Below are 10,059 nucleotides of genomic sequence, written 5' to 3'. Positions count from 1 at the left end.
GCGGGGTTTAGGACAAAGTCACCTGCCTCCGGGCACAAAGCTGGAAATGAGTCATTGTGCAGGGACAACAACCCTTATGGTGACAGCTTTAAAGACAGCACCCGTGTCAAGAGGAATTACAGTACTAAGTGGGTACTGCACTGCCTGTTTTTCTTTTGTTTTGATGGACCACAGGGCAAATCAAGCAGGAAGAGGAAAAGGTACTGGGTATGGGCAAGTACCCTCTGAAATAAAGCCCAGAGGTACTGTATATGTTCTACTTCAGGGCTTCTGTTCAGGGCGCTCACATTTCTGCAGTTAACTACCCACAAAGAAAGTCTGGGGCTTTTTTTTTTTTTTTAGTAGATACCATTTAGTTATATACATCTTAAGAAATGTTTCTCTTTATCTATAAACTTAGTAGCTTGTACACTACACCTTTAATCCTGAACTGGTGCTCCCACCCTCACCTGGCCCACTCTGGGCCAGGCCTCATTAAAATGCTACTTACTGGGCCAGCTCAGTGGCTGCATCCTGCAATTCCATTGTGAAGGGTCCCTGGCTCTGGCCTATGCTGGCACTGAGAATGCTGCAGTGGCAGCATTCACATCCCTGGGGGTGAGGATGGGGGTCAACACCTGGTGGCTGGATTTAGAAAATACAGGCTTTTGGAGGGAGCATGTCTCTCTGCCTCAGGACTATCTCTGCAATGACCACAGGTAGGGTCTCTTAGTTGCAAATGAAGTCATGTGGCACTAGGATTCCAGCTCTAGCTTCAGCTAAGGAGAAAGAAGAAACTATCAGATTAAAAAGAATGCTATTTATTCAGAGATCGATATTCAGCAGCTCAGCGAGCAGACAGTTTATCTAAGTACAGTTAGCTGGATAAATTGTCACGGGTATTCAGCAGAGTTCAATGAGGATTACATAATTACATTAATACAATTTCAACTTTAAATTCCAATGTACCTTTTACATTAACTCTGAATATCAAGCCTTATTCAACCCCAGAATACCTCTGACTTATCTGGCTTAACAGTTAACTGGACAAATCGGAGCCATTCAGAGTGGTGGAAAATGTAAAATCGTCAATTTGTCCAATTAAGTCCTGAACATAGCTGGGCAAATGGTCTGAATATTGATCTCTTTATGTCCAGCCTTATTATTTATTTATTTATTTAACCTTTACACAGACGAGTTTTAAGAAAGCCCAACCCTACTCCTAAGCATCTGCACACAAAAAAATGAGATCATTCATGCACCAAACGTGAAGGCGTCTGCAACTTCTCTGTATGGGTGTCCTTAGCTGCATTCTTGTTGGAGTTGCTTACTTGGGTCTTCAAAACTCTTATTCACTTCCTTCTGGAACTTGCAAGGGGCAGGCAAAATGCAAGAACCCCTAAGATCCCTTTCTAACTGAATGTGTCCCTTCAATAAAGGGTATATTTGTGGAGAGGTAACAGATAGCACATCTTTAGGAGGCTGCCAGAATGCACTGTGCTGAGGGCAGTGTAGAGATTTCTGGAGTCTTCTCTAGAGGTGGTGGTGTGACAAGAGGGAGTATTTTTCTCAGTTCTTCCCTGCACTGAGCACATAAGACAATACAGGAGCTGATGTATGCAGGGCAGCAGCTGAGAGTCCAAAGGTTGGGGCTGGTAGGCTTTTTCCTTTTTTTTTTCTTTTTTTGAGACTTGGAAGAGGAGAGTAAGTCTAAAACTGTCTGTTCTTGTGTGGTTTCTTTTTGAGGTCCTATGGTGGTGAACAAGAGGAGTGAGAGTTTTCTCATATTCCAAGAAGATAGCTCATACCCAAATGGTTTCCTCATGGGAAGAGAGAGTCTTGTTTTTGGTCAGAAGTGATTTTCCAGGTGGTTTGTTAGTAAGGGATCTGGAAAGCACACAGCTGCCCACTGTAGTCTATTGAGCAGAAGGAGCTTTACACTAACTATCCCAGTTAGTGTACAAGGTGCCAACCTGGTACTACATATTAAGGACATGGGCGTAGAGTCATTAGTGCACTTTGGTGCTTATGCACCACCAAATGAGAAACAGTGTGGGCCTTGCACCGCCATTAGTGGATAGGAACACTGGGGCGGAACTTCAGCAGGGACTGAACCTACAACAAAGCAGACAGTGCTTCTCTATGTGATGGAGCGGGTAGCATGCTGTCCATTCTGCCTCTCATGTCCTACTCCTGAGCTTCCCTTTCACAGCAGCAGGGGAACATTGGAAGTATTACAACAGCAGCTGCAGAATGCAGCAGGAGCGCCATGGAACTAAAATACAGGAGGATCGGCACTACAGGGACTGTAAAGGCAATGCACTTCCTGTTGAAATGGCAACAGTTTTCTCCTCCAGTCTCTGAAGCTTCCTTTTTCCTGTTTATAAAGCAAAGTTCCTCACCTGTAACAAGTGTTTCCATGAACAGCAGGAAAATCAGTCACACTAATGGGATCATGTCATCAAACAGTATCGCGTCAGGCCTGATCTTTAGCTGAACATTTCAAATATTTTGAGAGCATGTGCAGTAAGTTGGCGCCAATAATCATTGCACAGTCCTCACCCCCTTCTGGACAGTCACATGATTAGCTGAGAACAGAGAAAACACCAACAAGAACAAAAAACATGCTAACAGGCGAACTAGAGAAATCACATTTTGGGGATGAGGAAGGGAACATGTGACTGATTGTCCTGCTGTCCATGGAAAACACCTGTTACAGGTAAGCAACTTCACTTTTTCTGTGGACAAGCGGGACAACAGTCACACTAATGGAACGCCCTAGTTGAGGAGAGCATCCCTGGGGAACTGAGGAAATCAGTCATGGTTGGGACGGGAGATTGCAGAGGAAGGCCACCCATCATTTTGGGAATCAGGAAGAATCTGGTATAGAAGTTAAGACCTTGTTGTTCCAAGGGGACGGCCTTTATTGGTCCCATGAGAAGAAGGTGATGGAGTTCTTGCTGGAAAATAGGAACCTGATCCACTGATCATAAGAAAGGATGTATGATGCTCGGAGGGAGATTGGAGAGGAAGTCCGGAAAGTATGCCTTTCTTATTATGCTGAGCACCCGCTTGTCCAATGTGATATCACCCCAAGCCTCCCAAACAAAACTGCAGACGACCCCCCACTGGAAGAGCCGGGAAGCGGTTCGGAGGCAGATGGAAACTGTCAAAAAGTTGAGAGAGAAAGCAAGGACTGTTGCTGCCCTGACACTGTGTAGTACCCCAGGAATGTGATCTGCTCTGTTGTTGTGGACGAGAGGCTAGCTGGGGTGCAGGGAATTGCTGCAAAGAACGTGGCCGGTACTGGGTGTAAGAAGGCTGGAATCAATAACTCTAAGAGGTTTAGTTTGACTTTCTCTGAAAAGTGGAAGAAGAAGACTGACGACATTGCTGAGAAGACAAAGGAACAGACAAAGAATGTATCTCAGAGGCTTGATCCTTCAAATGAATAACTGCTTCCTTAACCTTATTGCCAACAAGGGTTTGACTGGAGCAGGGTTCATCTGCCAGTTTCTCATGAATGTCCTCTTCAAGGCCAGAGGCCCTGAGCCAAGTGAGGCATCTGGTAGCAATGGCCGTGGCTGAAGCTCTAGAGGCACCTTTATCCACATTTATTTATGCCCTCAAAAACTTTAGCAAATTTGTGAGGCAAGACTTCCCTTGGCTAAATCCATGTGGGCTTTGTTCCATTAAACTATGCTTATCTATATGTTCAACAATTTTGTTTTTTATGATAGTTTCTACCAATTTGCCTGGACTCACTGGACATTGGACTCACTGGTCTGTAGTTTTCTGGATCATCCCTTGATCCCTTTATAAAAATTGGCGTTATATTGGCAACTCTCCAATCTTCAGGTACCAGAGATGATGGTCCGCAATTTCATTTCTCAGTTCTTTCAGCACTCTGGGATGCATACTATCTGGTCCAGGTGATTTGCTACTCTCAAGTTTATCAATTTGCCCTAGTACATCTTCCCAGGTTCACTGAGATTTGTTTCAGCTCTTCTAAATCATCACCTTTGAATATCATTTCTGGCATTGGTATATCTTATATCTTCCTCAGTGAATACTGAAGCAAAGAATTAATTTAGTCTCTCTGCTATGGCTTTGTCATCCTTAGGTACCCCTTTTCCCCCTTGATCATCTAATGGTCCAACTGACTCCCTCGCAGGTGTTTTATCTCAAATGTACCTGAAAACATTTTTATTATGCGTTTTTGCTTCTATGGCAATCTTCTTTTCAAATTCTCTCTTTGCCTACCTTATCAATGCTTTGCATCTGACTTGCCTGCGCTTATAATATTTCTTGTTTTCTTCATTTGGATCCCTTTTCCATTTCTTGAAAGATGTAATTTTAGATATTATAGCCTCTCTTGTCATGGACCCTGCCAGCGTGTCCCCCCACGAGCAGGCTCTGCTTACCTTTCTTCACCTGATACAGCATGGACACCGCCGACGTTGGGCCTTCCAACGTGGCCAGAGCCGCAGACTTTGTTTCCCTGCGCGGCCTGGAGGCCGCCTGTATTGCCTGCCTTCATTGCGGTGAGCCGCGGACGTTTACCTTCTTCGCGGCTGGGAGCCGCCACCGGCTTCATCGTGATCTTCGCGGCCTAGAGGCTGCACCCCCGGGCTGGAGTAGCGGCTGGAGCCGCCCCCGGGGCCTCCTGCAGCAGCTGGAGCTGCTGCCGTCATCGGGGACTGCCTTCCAGGCCAGCCCTGCATCTGCGACGTCAATGCTGTGCAGGCCGCTGTCCACGGTCCTGCACAGCCAGCTTCCTGCTCCTCCTCGGCGCGTGGCTGCGCCTCTCTTCTGTATTTAAAGGGCCAGGCACAGGAAGTGTGCTGGCCCCACCTTTGGATGGACTTCCTACTCCAGCCCTATATAAGTGCTTCTCCGTCACTTCAGTCTTCGCCTTGCATCGGAGTTACTTCACTCTGGAGGCTCCTGCCTGCCAGAGCTCCATCAGGTCTTCTTTGTGGAGCTCCTCTTCGTTTCGTCTCTTCATGTCAAGTCAACTCTTTGTGCCTGAGGTCCTCATCCAGGTGTCCTGGTGTCTTGTCTTGATCCTCCGCTTCCTGATGTTCTAGGTTTCTTGGTGTCCTGTGCTCCTGAGCCGTCATGTCCCGCCAGCCTTTGTGGTGCTTCGGGTGACATCTGGCTTCGTCGTCGGAGTCCCACTTCGACTGGATTCTTCCCTGCGCTCGTCCCGTTTTCAGCGTGGTCCATGACCAGCCTCCTCGGGCTGTGTAGGGCGCGCAGTGGGACAGGGTGGTCCGCGACCAGTCTCACAGGTGGACTGTGTAGGGTGCCCTGAGAGACAGTGCCAATGTTCTCCCTCCCAGCTCTCGTCTCGTCTGGACTTTGTCAAGTTCCTCGTCTCGTCCTGGATGCCGTTGCATCAGTCTTGATGTCATGTCTCTGCTTCAACATCTTGTTCCTGATGTCGTCTCATCAACCCTGGTCCGGGATGCCATCGCATTGACCATTGGTCTGTGATGTCTTCGCATCAGCCTTGGTGTCATGTCTTGTGCCAGCCCTTGTCTCTGATGCCATCTGCATCAGCCTTGGTGTCATATCTTTGTCTGTGATGCCGTTGCATCGACCTTGGTGTCATGTCTTCATGTCAAGGCCCGTCTGCCCTCATCCTCAGGCCAGGCCTGCTGCTCCATGCCGATCTAAGCGGCAGGTCCGAAAGGGCTCGGAATGGTCAGAGGACCATTCACATTCCAACATCATCATGTTGTTGGCCTTGGGAGCTTGCAGGCCTGGCAGAGGGTAAGACTGTCAGCCATGCTGGAACACACAGTCAACCCTCGGTTCGGTCCTGGATTCGTCTGGGGTCGGGCTGAGGCCCAAGGGCACACTAAAACACCCCTTATCAACAGAATGCAAAGCCTTTCAAGGCCGCAACGTAACAGAATGCAAGGCCTTTTGAGGCCGCTCACATGACATCTCTCACTTCATCTTTTAACCATGCCGCTTATTTAGCTTTCCTTCCACCCAGAGACGTACGTAAAGTATTTGGCACCCAGGGTGGATACTTCTTTGGCAGCCCCCAATATATAATTTTAAAATTTCCTAAAAATCGATTAAATATTTCAACACAAAAGACACATCAAATAACATCCAATAATTAAAACTAATAAGGATTTAAAAAATCTCCCGCTCTCCATATCTGTCATCCTAAGATTGTTGTAGTCTGGGGGCATGCATACATATACACACACACATACACATTGACACACATAATATACTCCCTCTCTATCATACACACACACATGCATGCTTGGTGAGAGACAGAGTGAGCCACATGTGTGTATGATACACATACACTTTCTATGTAACTCTCTCACACACACTTCCTCTGTGTCTCTCTCACACGCTAACACACACACACACACACGCTTCCTCTCTCTCTCTGTCTCTCTCACACACGCACACAATGCAGACAAAACCTGAACTGGAAACCACAAGCCAGATTCTGTATGCAGTGCAACAATGGAAAAGCAGAAAATCACTATTCCTCAAAACAATACAATCAAGAAATATAAATTAATCAGAAAAGCAAAACCATACTAAAAGATATACATTTCAAAACAGCTGATGAATAGAATAATATTCAATAATTAGAAGCTCCTATACAAATTTTAAACATTTCCTAAACATCGATAAAATATTTCAAAACAGTAGACATCAAATAACACCCAATAATTAAAACTAATAAGGATTTTAAAAATCCCCCACTCTCCATACCTGTCACCCTGAGATTGTCGTAAACTGGGAGTACACATACACACAGACACAAAAAAATATGCTCCCTCTGTCTCTCACACACATACACGCTTGTTGAGAGACAGAAGACGCTTGAGTGTGTGTGTGTGTGTGTGTATGTGAAAGAGACAGACACACATTTCCTCTGTCTCTCTCTCTCACACATACATACACACACGCTTCCTCTGTATCTCTCACACATGATTCCTGTCTCACCCACATGCGCGCGCACACACACATACATGCTTCTTCTCTCACACCCCCACCCCCACACACAGGCACCCTCTCACACATACACACCCACAGGCACCCTCTCATATATATACACAAGCACATACAACCTCACTCTTCTATACACTCACCATCTCAGACACACACAGGGATCCTTTCATATACACACACACACACAAACACACACACCCCGCTGGGCTTTTTCTTCTGCTGCCGGCTCCGGGAGATGCCAGCAGCACCGCTGGACCTCTTCTTCTGCTGGCCTCTTCTACAGGACCTTGCTTTTTCTGGTAGGGAGTGGAAACCCTGCCAGCACATCTGTTGCGTCCGTCGGTCTCAGATGGCTTCATCCCGTATGCCTCACCTTGTTCTCGGCTCCTCCCGCTTACCTTGGGAAAATGGCTACTACCGTGTCTGCAAGCCGCCCTCGCCGGCGTCCCCATACGGCTATGGCGTTGCCTCCCGCCATGTTCCTCCCAAGGTCCTACTAGGGTGCGCGCGCTACCCACTTCTTTATTCGAGCATTGGCGTGAACCTCGGGGGCGTCCCCCTCAAGTGACATCACAACATCCAGGTATTTAGCTTGCCCGCATTTGCTAGCTAATCGACTTAGCAAGGACTGGATTCGGATTGGACTTCTCCAGTCTACGCTGCTCTGCCACTTCCGTGCAGCCACTGGAAGCTTTCCTTCTGCCCTTCAGGGTATTGCTAACCTGGGTACCCACTCCTCGGGGGCCCTTCTTCTTCTTTCAGGTGCCTTACTGGGATCAGGTACTCGCTCCTCGAGGGCCTGCTCTCCCGGCCTCAGTGCCTGGAAACTTCTACTTCTGCCTGGTGGAAACCTTCTACATCACAGCTACCATCTAGTGAGTAATCTAATTCTCAGTCTATCTCATCTACAGCTTTGCCATGCTGGGAACCCTACACCGAAACCTCCCTATACCAACTTGGTGAGAAAGGTCCCTCTGCCGAGGGACCCTGGACTGCTACTTCAGAACCTGCTCACTACTGCCACTTCTGGTGGCTTACATCTGCTGTTTAATAAAAGACAATTCAGTGTTTGTGCATCCTGAGTCTAGCCCAATACTGTGGCTCCCCACGGGGCCTCTCCCCGTGGGCGTGGTCATCTGCCACAGTACCTAAGAATCCACCCAAACACCTCAAAACCCTAACAGATTGCTAACTCCATGGATTCAGCTCAGCTCACCACATTGCAGGCCATTCCAGGCCTGGCCCAGCGAATCTCTGAACAACAGGACACGCTGGAGAGTTTGACTGCTGTATTTAATCAGCTACATGCACAGATGAATTCATCTACCACCACAGGTGGTAGATGAATACCACCACAGGTAAAGAAGTTAAACCGCCTGCTCCAACTCGCTTCTCAGGGAAGTGTGGAGATGTAGAGGATTTATCAACCAATGTTGCATGCACTTTTCTCTGCAACCTAATCATTTCCCCACAGCATATGTCAAGACCACCTACATCTTGTCTTATCTGGACAGAAGATCGTTGGCTTGGGCCTCTTCACTGTGGGAGCGCGATGACCCTATCCTACATGACCTCACCGGGTTCCTGGAACTGTTCAGATCAGTTTTTGATGACCCTGCCTGGCACACTATTGCAGGATCTTCATTGGTTCACTTGAAGCAAGATAATAAACCTTTATCAGACTATGCCATTGAATTCAAGACACTGGCTTCTGAGTTACATTGGGACTCTAAATGCCTGAAGACCCTTTTCTTTGAAGGGCTGAGCTCTCGTTGAAAGTCGAGCTGGCAGCTCGTGAGATGCCTGAGACCTTGGCTGAACTTGTGAAGTTGGCAACCAGGATTGATCGCCGGCTTCGTGACAAGTTTCAAGAAGCTAAGCCCCCCAAAAGAGTCCTTCAGAGTGAGACTCGAGTTAAGTCTACTCCCAGGCCTGTTTCCTCGGGTCCAGTCGCTGGTGAAGAAGAACCAATGCAACTAGGCCGCAGTCACCTGATGTCAAAAGAGAGAAGAACACGGAAGAGCTTGGGACTATGCATGTATTGTGGCTAGGCTGGCCATGCTATACAAACATGCCCTATATATCTGGGAAACTGGCAGACCTAAGTCCTGCGGGAGGACTCTTAGGTCTAACTGCACCCTCTCCTCCACTCTCTTTTCCTGTATCCTTAATCTGCGGACCTTTAGAATACCAGACTCTTGCCCTAGTGGATTCAGGGGCAGGAGGCAACTTCATTTTGAAACAATTAGTGGAGCACTTGCGGATTTCTACTACCACCATGACGACTCCACTACTATCTTCAATCCATGGGGAGCCATTACCGGGTGAAGAAACTCAGCTCACCAAACCAGTGAGTTTACGGACCGGTGCTCTTCACTCAGAGACTATCTCCTTCTTTGTACTAGAGAAGGCTATGCACCCTATAGTACTGGGGCTACCGATTTCGGAGCGGCCTCAGAGGGAACGGAGGCAGGCTGCGTGGCTCAGCGCACGCAAGTTGCACAATTGTGCACCCCCTTGCGCCCGCCGACCCTGGATTTTATAACATGCGGGCGGCTGTGCGCGAATGTTATAAAATCGGGCGTCTATTTGTTTGCGCCGGGTTGCGTGAACTAATCTGCGCCCACGCGCAGGTTTTAAAATCTGCCCCTATATCTATCTCTTCATCCAATGCTATGCACTCTAACTCTCCCATCTTATTTTTTAGCCTTCTAGTAGTTGTATACAGACATTTTAAAGTATTTTTTTTTCTTTGTATCAACAACCTGCTCATCAGTCCTGAAATTAGGATTACTCCATCGGTGGGCACTGAGGAGTGAGTTTATCTCCCTTTAGCATCCCTCTTCGCAGTAGGGAAGTTCTCTGCATTAGAAGGGCCAGTTATGGACACTTCTAGTGTTGTGGTTCTGTACACCCACAACAATTGTACCTCAGGAATTAGTGACCATCCTGTATTAGTAACAGCCCCACTGTGGTCAGCCATTGTAGACTGAAGAAAGCAATATCTGTTAGAATTGATAAAACATTGTCTTCATTAGCTGATGTTTTCTCTTCAAGTTAATTTGCATTCCCAGCAAATTAGGG

The sequence above is a fragment of the Rhinatrema bivittatum genome, chromosome 1, assembly GCF_901001135.1.
Source record: "Rhinatrema bivittatum chromosome 1, aRhiBiv1.1, whole genome shotgun sequence".
NCBI lineage: Eukaryota > Metazoa > Chordata > Amphibia > Gymnophiona > Rhinatrematidae > Rhinatrema > Rhinatrema bivittatum.
Note: the sequence above shows the minus strand (reverse complement) of the source record.